This window comes from Marmota monax, unplaced genomic scaffold (assembly GCF_021218885.2).
Source record: "Marmota monax isolate L192 unplaced genomic scaffold, Marmota_monax_Labrador192_F-V1.1 WCK01_AAM20220418_F8-fsc01329, whole genome shotgun sequence".
Taxonomy (NCBI): Eukaryota; Metazoa; Chordata; class Mammalia; order Rodentia; family Sciuridae; genus Marmota; species Marmota monax.
This window is the reverse complement of record NW_026692230.1, coordinates 38,442-56,647: the sequence shown is the minus strand read 5'-3', so window position 1 is coordinate 56,647 and position 18,206 is coordinate 38,442. Positions and strand designations below refer to the sequence as shown.

The following is an 18,206-nucleotide window of genomic DNA, read 5'->3' as shown; positions in this document are numbered from 1 at the left end:
CCAAGAGCACCTGCTTCTTGGGCAAAGGCAGAGATCCCACAGCTTACTGATGAGCTCTTAAGGGAAGACTCCCCTGGAGACTGATTATAGAAGAAGACACTTAGGACAAGTCCCACTCCTTTTCAACCCCTGAATATTTCTGGGTAAGTTTTCAATGCCTGAAAGAGCTGCAGCCATCTTGTGACCATGAGGAGATGAGGTACAGGATGGTGGTCAGTTCTCTGGCTGGATTGGAGTAGAAGGACAGAAACACTGAGCAGACATGTGGTACCACTGTGTCACCAATAACAAGACCAACCAGCTTTGAATTGCTTGGGATGTGAGATGACAAAATTCTTTTGTAGCAGCCATCTGCAGGCAGATGATCTATTACTTGCAGCTGAATGCCCTGAGCTAATATTAACAACTCAGGAATTTGATGTGATCAAGACTTGGGGTGCTCAGTATTTGGGTATGTTCAGGATTTGGGGATGTTCTAGATTTGGGGTGCCCAGCATTTGGGGGTGAGCAGCAGATAGACATAGATTTCCAGAGACATTGTGGTCACCTGAGGCTGCTAGAATGAGTTTGAAGGGAGAGGTGTCCAGATCACCCAGACAGTGGTTCCTAACAGGCTTCTGACCAGCACTTATCTGAGGCCCTCTTTCCCCTGAAAGAGCAGGCAGAGGGAAACACCAGCTGATGCTGTCAGGGTCACCAGGAAGAGGCAGCCACACCATGCCACTTCAGGGAACAGGCTGTCCCCACCACTCACACACCCACCAAAGATCCTGTGTTTGTGGTCCTCAAAGAATCTAATAGAGAAGAAAGGAAAGAGAAAAGACTATGACAATGCAGCATGACAGAGCACTTGCCTGAGGGGCTCATGTACTCAGATAAGGAGCTGGTGCCTCACTCGGGGTGAGGCCTGAGCCATGATTGTGGCTGCATAGCTGCCACAGTAATTAACCTGAATAACCACTGAAGATGCTTGCCCCATACATGGGGCAGGGCAGGGGCCAAGACTTCAGGCAAGGGATCTGGTCACCCACAAGTTGTCCCAATGCAACATCATCAGTGAGGGCCTCTCTCTGCAGCAGAGCTGAGCACAGCCCACATAACTGTGGTTCGAGCCCCAGCTGGAGAAGAGAGGCTGCCCCCCAGCAGTGCCAGGAACCTAGCTTAAGACCAAAGATATGCACCAGTCCCCAGGTGTGACATCAGAAAAATGACTATTTAAGTGGAAAGGAACAATGACCCCCTCAGTGGAGCTGCATCTGTCTAGACGCCACCTCCAGCCCTCGGTTCCCACACAGTACCCAGTCTCTCAACTGCCTTGGGCCTTGGGCCATTCACCTGCCCTGGGTGTCTGGTGGCCCATGCAGGCCAAAGTGGCCATCATCTGTGTGCTGCTGTGGTCCACTTCCCACTGGTCTCTATTGCTGGTTCTCAAGGCTGCGATCTTCACACCTGCTGCCACCTTAATTCTGAGAGGTAGGAAACAAAATGTATAAGAAAGCATCCCAGGACAACTCCGCAGGCCAACACGACCCTATAAGGGGGAGTGTGGGCATACTGTCCTCTCCCCAGGAGACAAGAAGAACACTGTGAGTTGTTTTCCTCTGAAAACAAAGTGTCCTGTTATTTTTACGAGTGCCTGAAAATCGGAGCCCAAAGCGTTGACCATTTCCATTAATTTTCAGTTTAGTCTGAGTTTGGACAGGTCACTTCCTGCCACTGGGATTCATTTGGTGTGATAGGCATGTGGGGAAGTAGATGGACTCTGCCCCTCACCTGCAAGTGGGAAACAGTCACCATGGGATGGGGAAGGCCAGGTGCTGCCACATCAGGGACCTAGGAGGCCACTGCACTGAGCACTCAGTGATGGGGAATGCTCAGCAAAGCTCTTGCAGTCTTTCCTATGAACACACAAAAGGAATGCCAAGGGCAGGCGAGGCCCATGTGCAGGAGTCAGAGAGCAAAGACAGGCATAGGGAGTTCATGTTCAGCACTGCTGAGACCTAGGGAGCCAAGATCCCCTCAAGATTAATCATCAGACCACATACGGTCCAAGGTGCTGCTGGTTAAAACAAGATGAGAAAAAGTGAAGATATAGTAGACAGTGACATGGGAGGAATGATCTACAGATCATCTGATAAGAGCTAATATCCAGAATATGCAAAGAGTTCTTTCAAATCAATAACAAAAAGACAAATTATGCAATGAAAAAATAGGCAAAGGTCTTGACTGCATAATTCTACAAAGAAGACATACAGATGGCCAACAGGTGCATGAGAAGATGCTCAGCATCGTCAGTCATTGGGAAATGCAAATCAAGACCACAGTGAGCCACCACTCCACACTCACTCACTGGTTAAAATATGACATAAAGGAGGTGGCAAGGTCCTGGAGAGATCAGATCCTCACATGTTGTTGGTGGGGATATAAAAGGCACAGCTGCTATGGAAACGGTTTGCCAATTTCTCAAAACGTTAACCTAGAACTACTGTAGGACCCACATATGCTTTCCCTCGTTAGGAAACTAGAAAGCAAAAAGGAAAAAAAAATCTGGGGAGGGTCTCATGAAAATAGATGAAAAACCAGAAGAGGAGGGAGTGGCAGGAGGGAGGAGGGAGTGGGGAATGAACTGGACCAAATCATGTTTGCATACTTATGGATGCAAGAGATCCCCTAGTATGTATAACAATTAGTTTCTTATAAAATGACTACAGGACCCAGCAATCCCACTCCTAGGCTTAGAGTCCAAAGAATTGAAAACAGGAACTCAGTAAAATACACATACAAACATGTGCACAACAGCACTGTTTGTTTGTTTGTTTGGGGTTTTTGATTTGTTTTGTTATGGTACCAATGATTGAATGTAGGGGCACTTAGTCACTGAGCCACATCCCCAGCCCTTCTTAAATTTTGTTTAGAGACAGGGGTTGCTAAATTGCTTGGGGACTTCCTAAGTTGCTAAGGCTGGCTTTGAGCTTGTAATCCTCCTCCCCAGCCTCCCAAGCCACCCGGATTAAAGCTGTGCATCACCACCTGGCCAGTGCTGTTTATAATGTGCACAGGGGGCAAGAACTCAAATGTCCATCGACTGTTGAGGAAAAACTAAAGCATGGTTCATTCATGACCTTGGAGTATTACTGAGTTGTTTAAATGGCTGAAGAAAGATGCATGCTCCAACAGTGCCCATCAAAAAACTATTATATGAAGTGTGGGAAAGTGAACATATTGAGTGGTATGATTCATACAGAAAGTGAACCATAGAGACAGAAATGCAGATCAGTGGTCTCCAGGGTCTAGGAACAGCAGGGGAATGGTGAGGTACTGTTTAGCTAGTGGGTACAAACTATCTTTTTTGGGTGATGTGCTAAGTGCCACTGAATTGATGGCTTTAAAGTCGTTAATTTTATGTTACATGAATTCTAACTCAATCTTTTAAAAAAGAAAAAAAGTTTGGGGTGGGGACAGGTAAATGACCCACCATAATTCCATGTGGCTGAAGCTAACCTCTGTATGGCCCAAGCGAGCAATGCTCTTGTAGCAGAATTTGAGGCATTGAAGGATGGAACTGGGGGTGGTATGAAGCTCTTGCTGCTGCCTGCCCAGGGAACCCTGCAGTGGGACTGGGGACTCAGGTGTGCCTCTCTAACTAAAAGAAAAGGAAATGCGGTGTTGTCCCCTCCTGATGCCCCCTGTCCTGCTGCCCTCCACTCCTGTTGCTCTCCCCTTCCTGACATGGATCCCTCCCCAACTGCCCTCCTTTCCTGCCTCCCTCTTCCTTATGCCCCTCTTCTGCATCCCCCTCTCTCTCTGACAAGTCTGTCCCCAGACTACCAGCTGCTTGGCTGCCATGTCTTGTTCCTGGCATTTCCTGAAAAACCTCGGCCAGGAGAGATGGCATCCACTGGAGACCCTCACAAATCTTGCTCTGACTCTTCTGTCCCTCTTTCTGTATCCTGTTGGCTTTTTTAATAATGTGCACAGGTGGCAAGAACTCCAAACTTTCCATTGGGTGAGTACAGTGGTCCCTATGTGCCATGGGTAGGGATCACTAAGGAAGCCTGTGACCAGGACTCAGTGATGCTCAAGGCTGCCGAGCACCTTCTCCCACTCACTGTTTCCAACATCCCCTGACAGTTAAGAACTTCTTGGGATCAAGTGCTATGCACAAAGCCCAAGGAAATGAGAAGGCACAGAGCTCAGGTTGGACTGTGAGTCTCAGATGGCATGGGCTACAGGCCAAGACCATGGACACACATTCCCAGGACCAATTTAACACTAGGAAAATTACTTAGTAACCAATGACAACATGCATCTGGCCTTCTACTACAGGCCACTCAGCCTGAAGACTCTCATAGATCCATGGCACCCTCATCCCACTGGGTGGCAGGCATGCTTTCTGCTCCCATTTTCCATGTGATTACGCTGCTAAGTTGTCACTGGACAGGCTCTTACGTGGGTGGCCAAGGAGAAAACTGTCCACTTCATCCAGCAGAAGTAAAGATGGCTCATATTTGGAGAGCAGATGCCACCATCTCTACTGGTAGCCAACAGGCAGGAGAGTGAGGTCAGTGCATCCACTAGATCAAGGTCCCATGACCCCTGGGAAAAGCACTCATGATCCAAATGCAAAGGCAACATGACCAACCCAGGTCACACGTGAGAACACTGTGTCTGGTGTGAACAGGACAGCAGCAGCTGAAGGCCCGTGGGGCTCTCATGGGTCTGTGTAGCTTCCAGGACCAAAATCCACGGGGCCCATGGCCAAACCAGTGGGGTCTGCACAGACTGCCTCAGGCCTTGCCTGCACTATGCTGACCCCTCCAGCACAGCACCAGGACGCATTATCTGGCCTCCCAGATGAGCAGCCTGGGAGCCAAGCAACATGATCAGAAGGTACACCTACTGCAGGGCAGGCCAAAGCTCAGACACTGCCCCTGGGAGGCAGGGCATGGCTGGCCACACAGGGGCCAGGCCCAGGGCCTGGCTCTGCCAGTAGCTAAGACTGTAATGGAAAGTGCTGAGAGGAAAATGCAGTGGTGTCTGGAGAGCTCCCCAACCCCACATCCACCCAGCACCCATGATGTGGCTTTATGTAGAGGGGGGTCCTCCACCCCTGGAGTTCCTTAAGGATCTCGAGAGGAGGCTTGTTGTTTTAGTGTGGTGCTGAGTCCAGGGAGTCGTGTCTTTATGAAACAAAACAGGAAAAGACACAGAGTCATGGAGAAGATGAAGAGCAGAGGCTGGAGCACCTTCTCCACCCCACAGCATCTGCACTGTGAGCTTGGGCACCCCATGCCCAGAGCACAGATCCCCACTGCTCTAACCACCACCTCCTTGGTCATTGGTGTGGCAGCTGAAGGACACTTGTGCAGGGCTGTTTCATTAAGTCCTACGATGGTGTTGTGGGATGCAGGTGCAGAGAAGGAAGGGGGCAGATGTGGGCAGGGCAGGTGTGGTGCAAGTAGAGAACAGGTAGAGGGCAGGTCCTGGCATGCATGTTATTATACATATGATGCACAGAGGAGGTGCCAAGAATATCTAGGGGACAACAACTATGCAAATAATACAACATGGCAGGTGAGGAGGAATGAATGGTATGAGTTTGCCCTGCAGGCTTAAGAAGCCCTAAACATGCAATCCACCAGCCCCCAGGACAGCAGGAATCATGCAGGATGAAGGAGGCAGTTGGGCCAGACTATTTGTTATACAGAATAGTCTAAGTGATATTATTATCAGAGAGGATCACAGAGGCACTGGGAGCAGGTTGGGGTTCAGCTGACTCCCAGTGAGACCTGGGCAGTGTAGCTGAGCTGCTGGGACTTGGCATCCATGTACATGAATAGTAGGTGATGACACTCACCCTCCTTGCCATGGTGAATGTTAAATGAGGCACACATGTGCCCTGCATGGAGTATTAGAAACTGATCCATGTTAATTACTGATACATTCTCAACATGAACCTCCAGATACTCCCCAGAGAGGACAAACTCAGCACTTGATCCCACCTGATGAGGTTCCATGGGAACTGCTCTAGGACACCAGTCAGCACCCAACCACCTCTATGAAGTCCCTGGGAGCTGTTCTAAGACCCCAGCAGCATCCCAACCACCTCCCCTAAGGTTCCTTGTAATAGCTCTAGGACCCAAGTAGCACCCCAATCACCTCCCCTGAGGTTCCCTGGGAACTGCTCTAGGACCCCAGCAACATCCCAACCACCTCCTCTGAGGTCCCTGGGAACTGTTCTAAAACCCCAGCAGCACCCCAACCACCTGCTTTCCAGATATGATTTCCTTATCCACCTCCTGTTTCTTGGCAGAAAATTCTTCCCACACCCCAAGGCAGGGAAAACTCCTCACTTTGGTATGGCAAATCCACTTCTTTCATAAAATATTTTGCTCTAGAGAACATCAAACTCTGAAACCTTTGGACCCATAAGACCTCAGTGCATATCTGAAAATTCTCAGAAATTTTATAGTGGTTGCAATTGTAAACACACACACACACACACACACACACACACACACACACAAACACCAACTCTGCTTCATGACTGCTCAAGTTCTATTCATAGAGCCATTTCCAGTGCAGCTCACTACTGAGGTTTAATTGATGCCCCCATTTCTTTCAGGCAGCTGATCCTATTAAATTTACACCTGAGGATTCTCATGGTAACAGTGTGGCTGCCACAGCTCCAGATCTTATACTGACATCCATAAAGAAAGAAAGCATAACTCTCTTCCCCACAACAAAAATTCTGGAGCCAAAATTTTATGAGATGAATCCTATTGAGTATACATTTTTTTATTCCTGCGCCAAGGGCAAAGTTAATCCCATTTTAATCATCCATGAAGGGTTATCAAAGAGAAGCTCCTCAAAGAAGATTGAAGTTATAATTAAAGTGGAGTGCTGTGTATCAAAAGTATAAGCCCGATGCCAAACTATTGACATTTTGCACCTTTCTTTAACACAAGTTAATTTTTTTTTCCTAATCACAGTCCTTGGTCCAAATTTTCCCTCAATTTAGGTTATATTTGTTTGGAGCAATTAAAGCCCAGACTCCAACACTGATTCAGCCAAGATAGATATCAAGAAAACCATCCTATTCACAATGACCTCAAAAAAATAAAATACTTGAGTACTAATGTAACTAAGAAGGTGAAAGATTTTACAATTAAAATCATGCAACACTGAACAAATAAATTGAAGAAGACCCTAGAAAATGGAAAAGACCTCCCATGTTCTTGTATTGGCAGAATTAGTACTGTCAAAATGGCCATACTACCAGTATAGTAATATACAGATTCAATGTTATCCTTATTAAAATGTCATTTTTTTCACAGAATTTGACAAAACAGCCCTAAAATTCATTTGAAAGAATAAGATACACAGAATAGTCTAAGTGATACTAAGTACAAAGAGTGACATAGGAGGCATCACAATGATGTAGAGGATTTCAAACCATACTCCAGAACTGTAGTTACAAAAACAGCATGGTTTGGCATAAAAACAGACATGAAGATGAATAGAATAGACTAGAAGACACAGAAATAGACCCGCACACTTACAGCAATTGGATACTTGACAAAGTTTCCAAAAATGTATGTTGGATAAAAGATAGTCTTTCTAACAAATTGTGCTGGGAAACCTGGATATGTATATGTAGAAGAAGGAAACTGGACCCCTGTCTCTCACCCTTCACAAAAGTCAAGTCTAAATGGATCCAAACCTTAGGAATCAGAACAGAAACCTTGCAACTTCTCAAAGAAAACATACAGTCAATACTCCAACATACAGATGCAACACCAGATTCCTCAAAAAAACCCTACACCCCAAGAAATAAAACAAGAATCAGTGAGTGAGGTAACATCAAATTAAAAGTTTCTGCACAGCGAATGACATGACTAAGAGTGTGAAGAGAGCACCTATGGAATGGCAGAAGACCCTGGCCAGCTGCTCCTGTGAGGGAGATCAATACCCAGAACACATAAAAACTCAAAAAACTTACCTCCAGAAAACAAATAACCAAATCAATAAATGGGCAAAAGAACTAAACAGACACTTTCCAAAAGAAGAAAAACAAATGACAATAAATATATGACAAAATTCTCACCCGCCCTAGCAATCAGAGGAACGAAAACCAAAACTGCATCAAGATTTTATCTCCTTCCATCTGCATGATAATTATCAAGACCACAAAGAATTATAAATGCTCGGAAGAATTTTGGGGAAAGGGCACGTTTCCACATTGCTGGTGGAGCTGCAAATTAGCACAATCACTCTGGGAAGCAGGATGGAGATTCCTCAAAAATTAGGAATGGAATCACCATGGGGCCCAGCTATCCCATTCCCTGGTATTTATCCAAAAAAAAAAAAAAACACTAAAATCAACATACTACAATGATGTGGGTACAACAACGTTTACAGCAGCACAAATCACAACAACCAAGTCATGGAATCAACCCAGATGCCTGTCATAGATATATGAATTAAGAAAATGTGTTCTAGCCCCAAAATGGAGTTGTACTCAGCCATAAGGAAAAATGAAATCATGGAAGTGGAGAACACTGTGCTAAGGAAAATGAGCTCAGTCTCAGAGAATCAAAGGTCAAATGTTTTCTCTCACATATGGAAACTAGAGTGAAATAAAGGAAAGAGGGAGGAGAGTGTCCAGGGAAGGTCAGTGGAGTAGAAATAGACCAAGAGGGAGTAGGGGTGGTCAAGGGCAGGACAAGGGAGTGAATTCTGAAAAAACCATGTATGTGCATATACAAGTACACCACAGGAAATTTCAACTTTATATGTAAGTAGAGAGAACAACTCAATATAAATAAATAGATGAGAAACATCTATAGAGTGGAGAAAGGAGAATGGGGGAAGGGAGACCATGAGCTGAAATCAAATCCCATGCATTTATGACATTGTCAGGATGAATGAAACTACTAGAAATTACTACAATGCTCTCAAAAAAAAATCCCTGCTAACAACTCAATACCAATTGCTGTCATCTGTTATATATGTCCTGGCATCATTGAAGTAAAAACTACATGTAATTTCTCAAGTCTCTGCATATGCTCCCACATTTGGTGCACACAAAAAAAGGAACATGGCTTCCATTATAATAAAAAAATTCTTATAAATCCTTATACCACCATTCCAAGAATTTTCTTTTAAAGAAAAATGAAGAAAGGAAAGAAGGAAGGGAGGATGGAGTCGGGGGGTGAGGATGGAAGGAAGGAAGAATGTCTGTCCTCACTTAGCCATTGTCCTTGGACAACAGCAGCATCTATCCCACCCACTACTCTGACATCTCCGCCATCTTGGTTGTGCTGGCTCTGCTTACTGGCAGCTTCAAACAAAATATGCATGCAGTGCATCTTTATTGCAAAGTGAAATTGCAAGTCTTGTGATCCTGGAGGATTGACACATGCCAGGAGGGTGCTTGGCAACAAGAATGCAGCAAGGGTCTACAGTCACTCTTCAAGGGAGAGTCATTGACAGTTAACAAGTGGAGAGGAAAAGACCAAGGAAAGCACTGCTTTATAAGAGAGCAGCTTATACTGCCAGGCACAGTGAAGCTGCTGGGGACTGCGGAAGCCCTTGAATATTTCTGCTGAATTGACCCTTTCAATGATCATATTGGCAATGTCAAATGTGAAGTTAAAAATTCAATATTATGTGACAATATAAAATTGAAGAAGAGTCACAGATGATCTGCATGCTATAAATTCTTTGTTCTGCATATTAGAACATGCAAATTATTAAACCTGTGTTTTCTTTAACATAAGATCAAGTAAACTTATTATAATAATCTGAATTTCATTTCTCAAGGAATAAACCCAATCAACATTTTTCTCATTTTTTAATTTTTGTAATTCTTGTGAAATCTTGGTTCCCATTTTATTTTTTTATTGGTTGTTCAAAACATTACAAAGCTCTTGACATATTATATTTCATACATTAGATTCAAGTTGGTTATGAACTCCCAATTTTACCCCAAATACAGATTGCAGAATCACATCGGTTACACATCCACATTTTTACATAATGCCCTATTAGTAACTGTTGTATTCTGCTACCTTTCCTATCCTCTACTATCCCCCCCACCCCTCCCCTCCCATCTTCTCTCTCTACCCCATCTACTGTAATTCATTTCTCTCCTTGTTTATTTTCCCATTCCCCTCACAACCTCTTATATGTAATTTTGTATAACAATGAGGGTCTCCCTCCATTACCATGCAATTTCCCTTTTCTCTCCCTTTCCCTCCCATCTCATGTATCTGTTTAATGTTAATCTTTTCTTCCTGCTCTTCCTCCCTGCTCTGTTCTTAGTTGCTCTCATTATATCAAAGAAGACATTTGGTATTTTTTCTTTAGGGATTGGCTAGCTTCACTAAGCATAATCTGCTCTAGTGCCATCCATTTCCCTGCAAATTCCATGATTTCATCATTTTTTAGTGCTACGTAATACTCCATGGTGTATAAATGCCACATTTTTTTTATCCATTCATCTATTGAAGGGTATCTGTGTTGGTTCCACAGTCTAGCAATTGTGAATTGTGCTGCTATGAACATCGATGTAGCAGTATCCCTGTAGTACGCTCTTTTAAGGTCTTCAGGGAATAGTCCGAGAAGGGCAATAGCTGGGTCAAATGGTGGTTCCATTCCCAGCTTTCCCAGGAATCTCCATACTGCTTTCCAAATTGGCCGCACCAGTTTGCAATCCCACCTGCAATGTACAAGAGTACCCTTTTCCCCACATCCTCACCAGCACTTGTTGTTGTTTGACTTCATAATGGCTGCCAATCTTACTGGAGTGAGATGGTATCTTAGGGTGGTTTTGATTTGCATTTCTCTGACTGCTAGAGATGGTGAGCATTTTTTCATGTACTTGTTGATTGATTGTATGTCCTGCTCTGAGAAGTGTCTGTTCAGGTCTTTGGCCCATTTGTTGATTGGGTTATTTGTTTTCTTATTGTTTAATTTTTTGAGTTCTTTATATACTCTGGATATTAGGGCTCTATCAGAAGTGTGAGGAGTAAAAATTTGTTCCCATGATGTAGGCTCCCTATTTACCTCTCTTATTGTTTCTCTTACTGAGAGAAAACTTTTCAGTTTAAGTAAGTCCCATTTGTTGATTCTTGTTATTAACTTTTGTGCTATGGGTGTCCTATTAAGGAATTTGGAGCCAGAACCCACAATATGTAGATCGGAGCCAACTTTTTCTTCTATCAGACGCAGAGTCTCTGATTTGATATCTAGCTCCTTGATCCACTTTGAGTTAACTTTTGTGCATGGTGAGAGGACGGGATTCAGTTTCATTTTGTTGCATATGGATTTCCAGTTTTCCCAGCACCATTTGTTGAAGATGCTATCCTCCCTCCATTGCATGCTTTTAGCTCCTTTATCAAATATAAGATAGTTGTAGCTTTGTGGATTAGTCTCTGTGTCCTATATTCTGTTGGTCCAACCGCCTGTTTTAGTACGAGTACCATGCTGTTTTTGTTACTATTGCTCTGTAATATAGTTTTAAATCTGATATGGCTATACCACCTGATTCACACTTCCTGCTTAGAATTGCTTTTGCTATTCTGGGTCTTTTATTTTTCCATATGAATTTCATGATTGCTTTATCTATTTCTACAAGAAATGCTGTTGGGATTTTGATTGGCATTGCATTAAACCTATAGAGAACTTTTGGTAATATCGCCATTTTGATGATGTTAGTTCTGCCTATCCATGAACAGGGTATATTTTTCCATCTTCTAAGATCTTCTTCTACTTCTCTTTTTAGGGTTTTGTAGTTTTCATTGTATAAATCTTTCACCTCTTTTGTTAGGTTGATTCCCAAGTATTTTATTTTTTTTGAGGATTGTGAATGGAGTGTTTTTCCTCATTTCCGTTTCAGAAGTTTTGTCGCTGATATACAGAAATGCCTTTGATTTATGCTTGTTGATTTTATATCCTGCCACTTTGCTGAATTCATTTATTAGTTCTAGTAGTTTTTTTGTAGACCCTTTTGGGTCTTCTAGGTATAGAATCATGTCATCTGCAAATAGTGATAATTTAAGATCTTCCTTTCCTATTTTTATGCCTTTAATTTCTTTCATCTGTCTAATTGCTTTGGCCAGTGTTTCGAGAACTATATTGAATAGAAGTGGTGATAGAGGGCATCCCTGTCTTGTTCCAGATTTTAGGGTGAATGCCTTCAATTTTTCTCCATTGAGAATGATGCTAGCATGAGGCTTAGCATAGATAGCTTTTACAATGTCAAGGTAAGTTCCTGTTATCCCTAGTTTTTCTAATGTTTTGAACATAAAGGGATGCTATACTTTGTCGAATGCTTTTTCTGCATCTATTGAGAAGATCATATGGTTCTTATATTTAAGTCTATTGATGTGGTGAATAACATTTATTGATTTCCGTATATTGAACCATCCTTGCGTCACAGGGATGAATCCTACTTGATCATGGTGCACAATTTTTTTGATGTGCCTTTGTATCCGATTCGCCAGAATTTTTTTTGAGGATTTTTGCATCTGGGTTCATCAGAGATATTGGTCTGTAGTTTTCTTTCTTTGAGGTGTCTTTGTCTGGTTTTGGAATCAGGGTGATGTTGGCCTCATAGAATGAATTTGGCAGAGCTCCCTCTTTTTCTATTTCCTGAAATAACTTGAAAAGTATTGGTATTAATTCTTCCTTAAAGGTTTTGTAAAACTCTGCTGTATACCCATCTGGTCCTGGGCTTTTCTTGGTTGGAAGTCTTTTGATTGCTTCTTCTATTTCATCTATTGATATTGGTCTGTTTAAGTTGTAAGTATCCTCCTGACTCAGTCTGGGCAAATCATATGACTTAAGGAATTTATCGATGTCTTCACTATCTTGTATTTTATTGGAATATAGGTTTTCAAAATAATTCCTAATTGTCTTCTGTATTTCTGTAGCATCTGTTTTGATATTGCCTTTTTCATCCAGTATGTTAGTAATTTGAGTTCTCTCTCTTATTCTCTTCATTAGCATGGCTAAGGGTCTGTCGATCTTATTTATTTTTTCAAAGAACCAACTTTTAGTTTTGTTAATTTTTTCAATAGTTTCTTTTGTTTCAATTTCATTGATTTCCACTCTGATTTTAATTATTTCTTGCCTTCTGCTACATTTGCTATTGTTTTGCTCTTCCTTTTCTAGGGCTTTGAGATGAAGTGTGAGCTCATTTATTTGTTGGTTTTTCCTTTTTTTGAGGAATGACCTCCAGGCGATGAATTTCCCTCTTAAAACTGCTTTCATTGTGTCCCATAGATTCTGATATGTTGTGTCTGTATTTTCATTTATCTCTAAGAATTTTTTGATTTCCTCCTTTATGTCTTCTGTAACCCATTGATCATTCAGTAACATATTGTTCATTTTCCATGTGATGTAGGATTTTTCCTTCCTTCTTTTATCATTGATTTCCAGTTTCATTCCATTATGATCAGATAAAATGCATGGTATTATCTCCACCCCTGTATATTTACTGAGGGTTGCCCTATGGCATAATATATGGTCTATTTTTGAGAAGGATTGGTTCCCATTTTAATTAGGCAAATATTCTCTGAGTAAAGAAAAATTTCCCATAATACCCTCTTATTTTTGAATGGCAATGCTCATGAAAATGCATGTTTTATGTGTGAAAATATGTGAATATTCTATCTTGGAGAAGAAAAGAACTCTCCCTTCCTTCCCAAAATAGCACCTTCCTTTCTGCCTCTGAGCCTCTGTACATGCTGTTCCCTCTGCCAGAAATACTCTCCCATGGGTGCATGTGGGGCTTACTCCCTAGTCTCCTTCATGTATGGGTAGGTGTGACCTTATGGATTCAGCTTACATGACATGTGGAGACATAACAACATGGTTGCCCCAGAGTGCCCCAAGGGGTACTGACCTAGGTCATTTCCCAGGACCATAAATGCTGACAAAACCACTGTGTGCTGGGTGGAGTTTGCTGCCAGCCTCACTAAGGCATGAGTCTGACTGTCTGACATTCCCCTAAGGTGACCTGAGGTGGGTTTCAGTCCAGAAGAGGTCACCTGCACATCAGTCCTGTGTGTGGTGTAGAAGACTGGGATGGGCAGGGCCAGGACCCCCCCTGCCACAGCTAGAATCTTCCTGTGAGGGGAACTGAGGCATCTGTGGTTAAGGGAGGAAGTCAGATGATGACCCTCAGGTCAAGACCCTGCAGGGGGTAGTCCCTATCTTGGGCATGACATGGCCCGAGGCACTGACCTGCAGCTTGCTTGTACATACATGGTTAGCCCTGAGATATGGGCCTCTCCTGTGCCTTCGCTGGGGGAAAAATTCATGGGCACTATAGCATTCATATCAAGTTCAGGAGGTGATCGATCAGTGCACATTATCCCCAGATCTGCTGGGGGGAAAGGGGAACCAGCACATCCCAGCACAGAGGAGCTCACTGTGTCCATGGGCCTTGAGCTACATGCTCAGCCTTTTCTGGGGCAACAGTGTGGACTTTCCCCTTCATCAACCCCCACTAGCTTTGCCCACCAGCCCCACATCTTACTCCATTCTTTGTTTGGGATGCCAAGAACCTGGACCAGGTACCCCCTGGAAACCCCTGCCCATGCACCAGCAACATGTAGACAGCCCTCCTTCTTACCCAGATTTAAGGGACCCACTAAGCTTGCTGCACCCAGGATGATGGTCCCAGCAGGAAGTGCCCCAGTGGTCCCCCCTGTGCAATCCTGAGCCTTGGCCTCTCTTCTCAGTCTCAGGGCCTCCAGGGGCTGCCCTCACATACCTGGGGCAGGCATCAGTGACCATCACCTCCATTGAGCCCTCCCCCCAGGCCCCAGTAAGGAATGTCACCAACACTGTAGGGAGGGAGGGATCCCATGGACCAGAGATCCTCAGATTCAGAAGCACACAGGATCACTGGTGCCACCAGGGATACTTCAGAGTTCTGTGCCCACCCTCCAGAGCTGAGACTGGGCTGGTAAAGAGGACACATGGGCTTCAGGGGGTGACTCCGCCATGGGCTCCAGGCAGCCCTCACCAGGCAGTGTGATCTGGAGCACATTTAAGGGAATCCCATCATGTGGGAGGAAGGTGAGATCACTTCACAGCCCCAGAGCTAAGCCCAGCCCCAGGCGCAGTGCCTCTGCTCTGGTTAAGGGGAGCATACAGATTCTGTCTGTTTGGCCAACCACTCTGCCTATGATCAATTAGCAGAGAGCCACTTCCATCCCAATAGGGATATGGAGGCTGGCAAGGTGGGTCCTGCCAGGTGTGCCTTTCAAAATGGGATATAAACTTGGAAGATGATGGGGCAGAGTAAGGAGCCCTGAAAGCAGGCAGGGAGATCTCTCTTCACACCTGCCAGGAAGTCCTGGCCCAGTGGATCTTCCTTCTGTAGGTGACTGCCCAGGAAGCAGAGAACCCTGAAGATGTAAATTTTTGGCCTCTGACTTGGAAAGGGCCCAGGAGGACCAGCAGACCACGGGAGCTGAGAAAATGCATCTGCCAAAAAGATGAGCTGGATAGGCCAGAGCGCAGCTCCAGGGTAGTGCAGGAAGGGATCCAGGTACAGGTGAGGACCCCAAAAGTGCCCTGGCTCCTAGGAGGGGCTGCCAGCTCTGGTCTCACCACTCAGCCTAACTGTCCATCTGAGAAAATCAAATGTGGCGGGTGCAGCTCGGGAGAACTCAGGAACAACACTAAACCATGTGTTTTACTTTGATGTCTGTTCACCAAGACCCTGCTACACACCAGGAGTTGACTACCTACTTTTTGCTGTGGGAATGGCCATCCCCAGAGGCACCTGGGTAGCTTAGGTTTGGGACCACACACCTGCCTTGAGGTCAGACTCCAGCATAAAGCCATCGAAGTTACCACACCTCTGGCCTTCCAATACCTCATCTGTAAAATTGGGATGTTGGAAGCAACAGGTACCTCTCAGCATCTCTTCAAGGATCAGGATCTTATGTGCAAAGAACTTACTGCAGACTCTGCCAGGCAATCCGTACCACACAGGCTTATCATGGTGGGTGATGGGGTCCAGGAGCTGCCCCCTCAGAAGCCATTCCTGCCCACCTGCCACACTTCAGTCACCTTCAGTCCCACCCTGCCTCAGGGACACACAGACCTGGAGAGAATCTCTCATGAATCATCAACAGCTCCTGCTCTGTGTCTCTCCATACAGAGGGCCCTTGGGAACAGTGCCACCTGCCCACACCCAGCGACTCAGCACCAGGGCTTCCCAGGGGAGGGGCACCCTATGCATTCCAGGCAGCTCAGGCTGGGCCGGCTGTACTCCAGCTTCTGGGATTGACATGTGTGGCCAAAGCACAGCATCTTTATGGAGAGAGACTGGTCTAAGAAGGAACTGTGCAATCACCCAAGCCAATCAGATTTTTCATCTTCTGGCCACAGTTGATTTACTCACAAAGAGACAGGGGACCAGAACTTGTCAGGAATTGACAAGCCTGCAGTACAACAGGCTTTAGATGCCAGGCCAAAAACATGCTATGATTGTGAACAAACAGGACATTTTAAAAGGAATTGCCCCATAGGAGGAGGGTTTAACAAAGTAGGTATCAGAGGAATAGAATACCGGGTATTTGCCCACGATGCCGTAGAGGGAGACATTGGGCTAATGAATGCCGCAGTCTGGCTGGGCACAAATGCCGCAGTCTGGCTGGGCACACAATTACGAGCCACCACACAGCTTGTAGATTCAAACAGCAACTCTTTATTCCCGAACTCACACCAGCCGTCTACAAACACGTTCTGGGGAAATCCACGTTCTCTGCCCAAATCCACGTTCTCTGCCCAAATCCACCTCCACTGGGCTTCTGTCTCCCAAAAAATACTGTCTAAATCCCGTGAGAACTCAAGGGGAACTCAGGCAGCAGGATATGCCCTATTCCCAGCAGGAATAATCTTAAACCTTAAACCTGGAACTTAAACTGGGAATGCCCTAAACCCGATTATCTTAAACCAGGAACACCCTAATCCGCCATGGTCCTTGAGCAAGGTCACCTACATTCAATGTCACTGCAACATGGGGTACGCTGGCAAGGAAATTGTCATACATACTTGGCTAATGGCTCCCAGCAGGTAGAGACTGGGAACCTGGTGATCACATTCACAAATCTCAATCCAGAGGCTGCCCCTCTGAGTGGCATCAGGCCCCTTTCAACCTGGAAAGGAAGCAGCTCTCTGGCAACAGGACCTGCCATTCTCATGTCATTCACACCACTGGGCAGCAGAGCTGCAGCTGGGGCCCCTCTACAGAGGTGGTCTCAGAGAAGCTCCTGCCCTTGTCCTTCTGCCTATTCTCCAGGACAATTTTTCTCCATTTTTACAGTCTAAGGCATACCTCCTGAGACCACACTTGACAGCAAACTTTAATGGTGGATGGATGGATGGATGGATGGATGGTGTAAGATGGATGGATAGATAAATGGGTGGATAGAGGGATGAATGGTGGATGATGAATGGAAGGATGGATAGATGGATGGTAGATGGAAGGATGGATGAATGATAAATGGATGGTAGTTGAATGGATGGATAGAGTCAAACAGAAGGACAGACAGATGGAGATAGGTATTTCTCCATCTCAAGGATAAGCCTCTTAGAAGTGATTATCATTTTTTACTCCAGACTTCCAATGTCCTACCTGATCCAGTCACAGCAGCTCCATGAATGACTACCTACAACAATGTTGGTGATATTTACAAACTAAGATTACAAATAAGATTATAAAAGCTATATCTGCTATTGCAGCCACAAAAGTTACCAACAGTAGCTTTCAGCCTAAAGTAGGAGAAAAGATCACTGAGGAATGGCACAGTGTGGTGGTTCTAATCTACATGGGGGCACACAAAGACCAAGGAAACAAAGCACCGGTTGACATTGCCTTGAGTGGCCTTCCTGCAAGGCCAAAGTCCATCATCTGCACACAGACCAGGGACCAAACTATTCTTAATTATTCAATAACCCAGAGAACCAATTTGGGTGCTCACATTCAAAACTTATCTCTAAATGTTCAAGCCAAAAAAGCTCAGGACCCTCTTGCTTTGACAGTATCCACCCTATCCTCCAGATTCCTAAAATGTACACCACCACTTCTGATAGTCTTTAGACATAGCCTGCAAATACTGCCTGTCCAGAGAAATAAAATTTAAAGAAGCCTAAGGTCTCAGAGAGCTCAAGATGTG

The 18,206-nt window shown here is 44.7% G+C and overlaps 1 pseudogene; it reads left to right on the top strand.

Moving 5' to 3' along the window:
* Positions 1-1,358: 1,358 nt before the first annotated feature.
* LOC124085464 (tyrosyl-DNA phosphodiesterase 2-like) overlaps positions 1,359-18,206 on the top strand; it is a 44,077-nt pseudogene continuing 27,229 nt past the window's right edge.